Source organism: Echinops telfairi, unplaced genomic scaffold, assembly GCF_000313985.2.
Source record: "Echinops telfairi isolate 266 unplaced genomic scaffold, ASM31398v2 ScPeMD7_2573;HRSCAF=3158, whole genome shotgun sequence".
NCBI classification, from domain to species: domain Eukaryota; kingdom Metazoa; phylum Chordata; class Mammalia; order Afrosoricida; family Tenrecidae; genus Echinops; species Echinops telfairi.
The window spans coordinates 518,932-527,887 of record NW_022106471.1 but is presented as its reverse complement, the minus strand read 5'-3'; the positions used below and the strand labels follow the sequence as shown (position 1 = coordinate 527,887).

The following is an 8,956-nucleotide window of genomic DNA, read 5'->3' as shown; positions in this document are numbered from 1 at the left end:
ATCCAGGGAAGCAGTTAAGTCAGTGTTGGGGTCAGCTAAGATCAGAGACAGTGGGAGCCTTTCAAATCCAGGATGGGCATTGGTGGTCAGGGGGCCAGATAGCAGGTTTAGAACGTGAGGAGTAAGGAGGTTGACAGGAGAGGACAATTTTAATTTTAAAATTTGGAATGGACTGTCTTTAAATTGTCTACCTTTGTACGATGTTTGGAAGAGCTGTGCCTTTGGTCTGTGGCTGGGTTCTCAGAGACTGATGACCAAGAGGATGCTGGAGTCTGAGTGGACGGGGTGTGAGCCATGAGGAGGCACCCCTGGTCAGCCACATGTTCCTGTGGTCCCTGCCTCTCCGCCTGAGCATTGCACTCAACCACCAGCCCTTCACCACCCAGAGTGTTTACAACCTGAGAGGGCAGGCCTTCCCTGGGCTGAAGAGTCACATCTTGAATGTGCTGGTGGGTGGGCCTGTCAGGCCAGATGCCCTCCCGAGCCATGCCTCCCCGGTGTCTGTGAGTGGAGCTGCTGTGTCCTCCAGCGGGGCCAGCCCTTGCCCGGAGCACCTGAGCTTCCTGAGTGCAGTGCAGGTCCCATGTCCGTCCCCACGCATCCCTTCTGCTGGTGCCTTTGTGCAGTGTCCAGACTAAACAGCTGTACCAAGAGACTCTGCTTCCTCCCGTGCCTACTTTGAACCTTGGAGTTTGCCTCCTCCCACCCCTCTCCTAGGCCATCCCTGACCCTGACACTACCCACCCCACCTTGGACGTGGCCTTTATTTCACTTTCCAGTTCACATCATTTCCAGTCTGCACAACTGAAAGTAGTTGGGAGACCTTGCCTGTCACACAGCCACTCGTGCAAAGCAGCCCCAGGGGCTGACAGCAGGGAACTGAGCAGGTGGAGATGTGGGGAAAGTCGGGGACAGGAAAAGCCAGGGCCAGTGGTTTGCATTCTTTTTTGAGACAGAAGAGCCAATCCTGATTATTCAAGAGCCATAAATAGATCTTTACCAATGAAATTACCATGATCTGAATTAACATCCTTTAATGTCAGTTTGACTTCAGAGCCACATGTATGTACTGAAAAGAGCCACGTGTGTCTCTCGAACTGTAGTTTGCCGACTCCTGTTCTAGACCCTAAAACGGAGGCCAAACCCAGGCTGGGCATTTTGTAAACACCACTTTATTAAAGCCAGGACCTACGCAGGAGCGTGGCTCCCTGCCAGTCTCTTCCGGGAAGAAACAAACAGCTTGCTGTGCAGGCCTCCAGCCAGGTTGGGCAGGAGCGAAGGTGCATTGTTTGGCACGTAGCATTAAATGGCTCTCTGTAGACATAGCCTCCCGCCCCTGTTCTGTCCTTTTTTCCTTCTGGTTAGCCTAGGTGGGAATAATTAGCCGTTGGCCCATAATTAGATAAAGTGAATAGTAAGGCGAAAACTGATAGGCTTCTTTGTAACAGAGAACCTCAAACTTGGGGTTAGGAGATGTGGGCCAGGGTTTGTAACCTTGAACAAATGTTATCTCTTCCTTGATCCCATTTCCTTTACTGTAAAATAAAGGCTCTCTGCATAGGCTTTTTTTCTCTGCTTGGAACATTCTTTCCTGGCCTTTAGCGCTCACGCTCTGTAACTTCTTGTGTCTTGGTTTAAATGTCACTCCCACCCCAGCGCCAGGCCAGGTCACGGCTGGCTTCCATGACAGAGTGTCCCAAATTGGGAATTCATCTTACTGAATTGTAACCACTATTTTTACAATGAATATAGACCAGAAAACATCAGGACTTCTTGCTCAGAGTAAGAGTAATAATTGTTTAAAATTATTTTATTAGATATGTCTATGTATGTGTCAGTAAATATGAGGTTATGATATAAAGTATGTATTTTTTATTATTCACTAAGTTTTGAAGGCTTTGTTTCCAAAATACCCTCAGCATATCCCTTTCCGCTACAGAACCGAGTGTGGTTATATTCTTAGAGTTGTTTGAGTGATTATGTTATTTCCCTCTACCCTAATGAGGCAGAGACCACAAGTCAATCAGTTTCCCATCCCAGGCCTGACACCTAGAGGGGACTTCACAAGTCACAGATTGGTAAGGGATGGATTTCCAAGGGGTCTTCTGGTGCTGTTCTATCTGTGAAAGGGTCCTAAGAATAAGGTCATGACTGCAATAATCAACAAAAGAGCCGTCATCTGTATCCCTAATGATAGGCAAGGCTATCAAGTTCTTTGACTTTTCAGTCTTGGGGGGGGGGGTGGCCCTGAAAAAAACCAACAACTGAGGAAGCCAAAACTACCGGCTGAGATGGGAATGTGGGGAGGGGAAGCCATCAGCCTGTTCCAGAAGGCCTCACTTAGGCAGAAATTGACTTTTGATGACTATAGAGACAGAGGAGAGTCAATGACCAAGTTCAGACCACATGGTCTAGGTGAAGAAAAGCCCCAGCTGTTTGGAGGAGCCTCCCCCAAGGGTTGATCCCCTGGGCCTCCGTGCTGAGTCCCTGGCCCAGGATCCCATTAAGCTCCTAGTGCAGACCTCAGACCTCCGTTTCTCCCCGCAGCATATCCAGCCCTGCCCACCTGCTCTCTAGAGAAGTGGTGTGCTTCCTCGGGTAGCTCTCTGAACCTCGCCCGTGGGAGGAACAGGCGGAATGAGCGCCCTGTGCCTTTCCAGGTGTTACAAGCCCTCAGGTTGCGGGATGCCCCAGGGCCTGGAAAGTTCCGATTGGCAAAACTCAGGAAGGCAGAGCTGTGGTCAGAATCTGTCCCAGGATGTGCTGAAAGGTCATCATCACTCAAGAAGACACCTGCCTGTGAGGCCCTCTTGAAGGATGTCAGGAACCCAGAGACAACAGGCCCTGTCAGAAATGTTTCAGAAGGTCCAGTTTGTTTCTTTCTCTTTGAAGCTCATCATTTGAACTCTGATGGTTTTGCCAGCATCTAGCTGTCCTTGTGGAAACCCTGTTGGCTGCCTGGAGCAGATGACCTCTTTAAGAGGAAGCAGGGAATGGCTTGTTGAGTCAAAGCTCCCAGAACTGTTAGAGGAAACCTGTGAAGGTCTGCATTGCTTTTGGCTTGGCTTCCTGGAACGGACAGAAGCTCCCCGGCAGCACCCTAAAGCAGCTTTCCAAGACACCGTAGGGAGTGTCCACTTTGGCCCTGAGCACCAGCGCCTCAACTCCGAGGTCCCTTCTCCACGTTGGGGACCCTCACACTGAAGCCAAGCCCTTCGTTATTCCTCATCTCGCCCTAGTAATGCTTGCATCCATCCCTTAGCTTTCCCGTGAACGCTTTTTTTTTTAAATTCTCAAAATCATTATCCTCCCTCTATTTTCAGAAAAACCCATAAGAACATTGTGTGTTTAACTAATATGCCTCATATATAACCCATTGTCATGAAATCAATGCCAACTCGTGGCCACCCGATAAGAAAGTGAGAACTGCCCCCGCCCCACAGGGTTTCTAAGGCTGAATCTTTTTTTTCTTCCTTTCAACACTTTATTCAATGCAACTCATCATTTGATCTCTCTTTTTCCCCCCATCTTTGATGATTAGTGTTTAATGCTGCAAATATGTCCTTTAAAAAAAAATAATTTTACTGGGGGCTTTTACAATCTGTCCATGTGTCGAGCACATTTATACATATGTTGCCATCCTCATTTTCAGAACATTTTCTTTCTACTGGAGCCCTTGGTATGTATGGGCTCATTTCCCCTCCCCCACCCTCCCTCATGAACCTTGATAATTTATAAATTATTATTTTTTTCATGTCTAACACCAACCACTCTCTCCCTTCACCCACTTTTCTGTGGTCCATCCATCTTGGAAGGGTTTATATGTCAATCATTGTGATCAGTTCCTCTTATTCCCCCCCACCTTCCCCTTACCTTCCTGGTATCGCTACTCTCATTATTGGTCCTGAGGGGTGCATCTGTCCTGGATTTCCTGTGTTTCAAGCTCTTCTCTGTACCGTGTACATGCTCTGGTCTATCAGGCTGTGATCTTTATGTGAGCAGGCTGCCATATCTGTCTCCAGCAGAGCGGCCAGTGGGTTCAAACCACTGACCATTCCATTTAGCAGCCAAACACTTAACCACTGCACCACGCGGACTCATTTAATACAAGGGGCATATCAGAAAGTTTGTGGGGAAACTGAATTAAAAGGTAATGGGATTGTTCACAAACTTTTTGAACCCCCTTGTATGTAGTAACTACTCGCTGACTCCCTGCCATTGGGTCAATTCTGACTCATAGCCACCCTACAGGACCAGAGTAGAACTGCCCCTGTGCGTTTCTGAGACTGTAACCCTTTACAGGATTAGAAAGCCTCAGCTTTCTCCTAGGAGGCAGCTGGTGGTTTCAAACTACTGACCTTGCAGCCCAATGCATAACCTCTACCCCACTGGGGCTCCTCTGTATGTAATGATCACCATAAAAATCTTTTTTAAAATAACAATTGTGATTCGTTTATACCTTTAAAATTAAATGTTAAGACTTTGACAGACAAAAATTAAAATCTTCCATAATCCTGATGCTAGAGAGAATAATTCTTTGCTAGTTTTTTGTTGTTTTTATTACTAGCCTTGTCATGGATTTAAGGCCCCGCAGGAAAGCAGCAGGGGCGCGGATGGACTGATGACGCCCATGTGCTGGCTACAGGAGGGGCTGGCTATACTGGCGGCCGCCTGGGCGACATGATTCTGAAATAAATACTGGAGGCGGGCAGGTGGGGACCCGTTATTGGTCAGGGGTAGCCCCGCGGCCACGCTCCACAGACATGATTGGTCAGAGGAGACTGGCGGAGGGGCCGGGCGGGTGTGCAGTGGGCGGGGCCTGGTAGCAGTGGGCGGGGCCTAGATTGCCTTCTTGAGCTTGTTGTAGAGGACCAGCACGAAGGCTCCGCCCTTGCCGCGCTGCACGTTGGACCAGGCGCGCTTGAAGAAGGCCTTGCTGCCCTCATCCTGGAAGATCCGCCAGCAGTGCAGGGTCCCTGTATACATGATGTCCGCTCCTTTCCTGCCGGACTGCATCATCATGCGTCTCCGCACCGTGTCAAAGGGGTAGGAGACCACTCCAGCCACAGCGGTCACCGTCTGGGCGATCATCCAGCTGAGCACGATGTGCGTGTTCTTGGGGTCGGGCAGCGTGACTTTAGCAGTGTCTAGACGCCGAAGTAGGCTGCGCAGTAGATGATGATGCCCTGCACAAACATGTTGAAGCCCTGGTAGAGGTCGCGGTGCCGTTGATTTTGACCAGGCAGTCGCCCAGGCCCTTGAACTCGCGCTCCATGCCCGACTTGCCCACGTCGGCGGGCAGGTGCGTGTGAGCAAAGTCAAGCGGGTAGACGGAGCACAGGGAGGTGGCGCCGGCCGTCCGGCCCAAGGCCAGGTTGCCGGCTAAGTAACGCCAGAACTGTGAGTGCTCGTCGATGCCCATGAAGACCTGCTTGTATTTGTCCTTGAAGGCGAAGTTGAGGGCCTGCGTGGGGAAGTAGCGGGTGACCAGGTTCCCGCGCCAGAAGGACAGCACACCCTGCTCCCGGGGGATACAGTCCGCGATGCCCTTGTACTACTGGTCTGCCGCGATCTGCTTGCTGGCGTGCTGCACCTGCAGAAGCAGCTTGACCCGCTCGATCGGGGCCACGGCCGTCTTGGAGATGGCGGCGGCAATGCCACCCTCCAGGAAGTCTTTAGCGAAGGAGATAGCTTGGTCCGTCCTGGTGCCGGAGCGGGCAGGCGGGCAGCCGGAATGGACACGAGAGGGTCGGGAGGGTAGGCGCCGCTGGCTCCGCCGCAGCCGCAGCCGCAGGGACTGAAAAGCTCTTTGCTAGTTTAATTGTTTGTTGACTGTTCTTGAGAAAGAGAGTAAATGAGCAAAGTTAAAGCACTACTAATTCTGCCCCTCTGATAAGATAGTAGTGGCACCAAGGGATGCCTTAGGTGGACTTTAACCCTAACCCCTGCCCCACAGCTGCCCCAGGGAAACACAGAATCCAAGTGCAAGCCCGTGCTCTGCAAATACAGCTTCCAGACCCTCTTCCAGCTCCCTCCCTCGTCCTCCCAGCGAGAGTGACCGCTCCAGTTGGCATGGTTGCTTTTCACAGTGGTGGACTTATTACTGCATTTTCTTCCAGTCCTAACATAACTCTTTTACCTCAATTGGCATGATATCCGCTTACAGTTGTTCCAGTAGTCAGGTTCAAGGGCCAGTGCACGATACGTGGGGAGAGCACCTCCATTGCCCCAGATAACATTATACCTGGTTTTCTTCTTATCCCCAGTGATACGGTTGCCAAGACACTGAAAGAGCAGGTCAGGGAACCCCTGCTTCTGCTTCTCACCAACTTGCATCATCGCCAGTGATATCACGCGTTGTCTCCTGAGTCTAGGAGGCTCTCAGTGCAGGGACCCCAGGTCCAAAAAGACGTGTTCTTCCCCTTGCGCTGCTGCTTCTTAATGGTAGTGCGGTCTCCTCTGCAGCTACTGCGACTGACGCCCCAGAAGCATGATGGGGTGACCAAACTGACCAGTTCCTCCGTAGGGTACTGTGAACCTCACTGGCACGGCCATCCTTCAGAAGGGCTTCATTAACCTTATTCACACTGTTGTCAGGCTGTCCAATCTCCCCTGGGTGAGTTACAAATACTTATTTTCATAGTCCTACCCAATCAGTCTTGGGGAGTCCTGGGGACTGTAGCTGGAAGGGACGTATGGTTGTAATTCACTGTACCGCACCAGCATAGCCCAGAGCGGCCTCTGCAGGAAAGAGAAGCATGAGGGGCTTGTCAGCTTAGCTGTGGAAAGAGATTGGATCTTTGGTATGTTGGTTTCCTGGGAACAAATTGCCACAAACACAGTGGCTTAAAACAACACAAGCTTATCAACTTACAGTTATGAAAGTTAGACGTCCCAAACTGGTCCCAGTGGGTGTAGTAGGCTGAATAGTAGCTCCCCCCAAATATAAATACACAGATACACACTGATTCCAGGGCCCTGTGAATATCACCTTCATAGCAAAAGAATGAATAGCACCTTATATAGCAAAAGGTGTGATTAACGATCTCAAGAGGCACAGTTATCCGGAATATCTGGAGTAACCCTAACTACTATCCAACGTATCCCTGTAAGATGGCGGCAGCAGTTGTTTTCAGAACGAAGGGAAGGAGGCAATGGAAACACGGAAGGGCAAATTCACTATAAGGCAAGGAACACCTGGAGCCACGAGAAACCAGGAAACCGGTCCAGAACTAACATCAAGGCACCAGAGGGCTGCCTTCTTCCGAAGGCTTTGGGGGGAGAATCTAATTGCCTGCTTCCCCAACTTCTTGACCCTTAGTCTTGCATCACTCTGACCTTGGCCTCTTAACGTCTTTTCCTACTTCTTACAAGGACCCTTCTGATTACATTTAGCCCACCCATATAATCTAGGGTTGTATTCCCCTTTTTTTTTAATCTGTAATTGTACTTGCAAAATCTTTTTTCCCCACTTATGTTCATGGGCATCTGTGGGGACATGAGTTAGCCTGCTGGAGTCTGTATGACCCTAGAAGATGCAGATGGGCCTGCGGGATCTGTTTACCACATTCCAGCGGACTCGAGTTAGTTGCTATGTCTTGAACCTTGAGAAGAACCTTTCATATCAAAGGAAGCACTACTTTATGCCAAGGTGATAAATATGGGGTGTCTTATCCCCATGGGTTCTTCAAGACCGAACGTGTAAAGGTGCTAGCAGTGGTAGAGAGATGGCATTAGGATGAGTTAGCAAGACGAAGTTCTCCTCACTTTGGGCTTGATTGGTTTTTCATATTTTCTGGGGGTTTTGTTTTGCTTTCCATCTTGGGGTTGATCTCTGTTGTCGTTTGTCATTATTGGTATTCTTGACTTAGTTAGGCGTTTTTCTATGTTTTTTGATATATGAAACCTGGGATGGGTGACTCTATAGAGACTCCAACTAGAGTAAGAGTTCCTGGGGGGTGCAGTGGGGAAGGTGCAGGGGTCCGGGGGAGCTAATATCAAGGCGTTCAGAAGGGAAGCAAATGTTCCGAAACGGATTTTAGTAGCAATTGTGTAGCACTGCTTGATGTGATTGAACTATGGAATGGTACGATGTTTGGATTAGCTCCCAATAAAATGGCTTTGAAAAAAATAAGTTAATTGTTAAGCTCTAAAAAAATAACAATAAAAAAGATGAAGTTCTCTATTTAACCTGTAAAGGTGGCGGCGGAGGGCCTGCCACAGCATTCAGCTGTAGTGCTTCTCAGACAGAGGTGAGTAAACGGAATGAGCCTTTGGCGGGTGAGAGCCTTTCATGTAACCGTCACTAATAAACCTAGTGCCTGTGGAGAACAACCCTCTGGAGATGAGCCAAAGGGTGAGTCACTAGAAGTATCCAGGGTAGTGGGATTACAGATAATACCAATTCACTGCCATCAAGTTGTGATTCCCAAAATAAGGCTCCAGAGCACAAAGGAGATGCTGTGACTCCCATTGTGAAAGGCAGAAGGAGCCAGAGGGAATGTGAGAAGCTAAGAGTCACATTTCACAACTTATTTCCATGCAGGACAGGATATGTTGTTGGGTGCCACGAAGTCATTTCCAACCCTCAGTGACCTCATGCACACCAGAACGAACACTGCCCGGTCCTGCCCCTCCTCTCCGTTCGCTGTTCCTGTGTTGGAGCCCAGGGTTGCAGCCACTGAGCCAGTCCAGCTCCTGAGGGCCTTCCTCCCTTTGACTGCCAAAAGACTAAGCTTGATGTCCTTCTCCAGGGACTGGTCTCTCTTAGCAATATGTCCAAAGTATGTAAGACAAAGTCTCACCCTCCTTGTCTCTAAGGACCACTCTGACCGTGATTCTTCCCAGACAGATGTGTTTATCCTTTTAGCAGTCCATGGTACTTTCAGTATTCTGCTTCAGCACCACAATTCACATGCATTGATTCTTCTTCAGTCTTGCTTATTCGATGTCCAAC

General features: G+C 49.4%; 1 pseudogene; it reads right to left on the bottom strand.

Annotated features, from left to right (window-relative positions):
• Window positions 1-4,839: 4,839 nt before the first annotated feature.
• On the bottom strand, window positions 4,840-6,336 carry LOC101657852 (annotated as a pseudogene).
• Window positions 6,337-8,956: the final 2,620 nt, after the last annotated feature.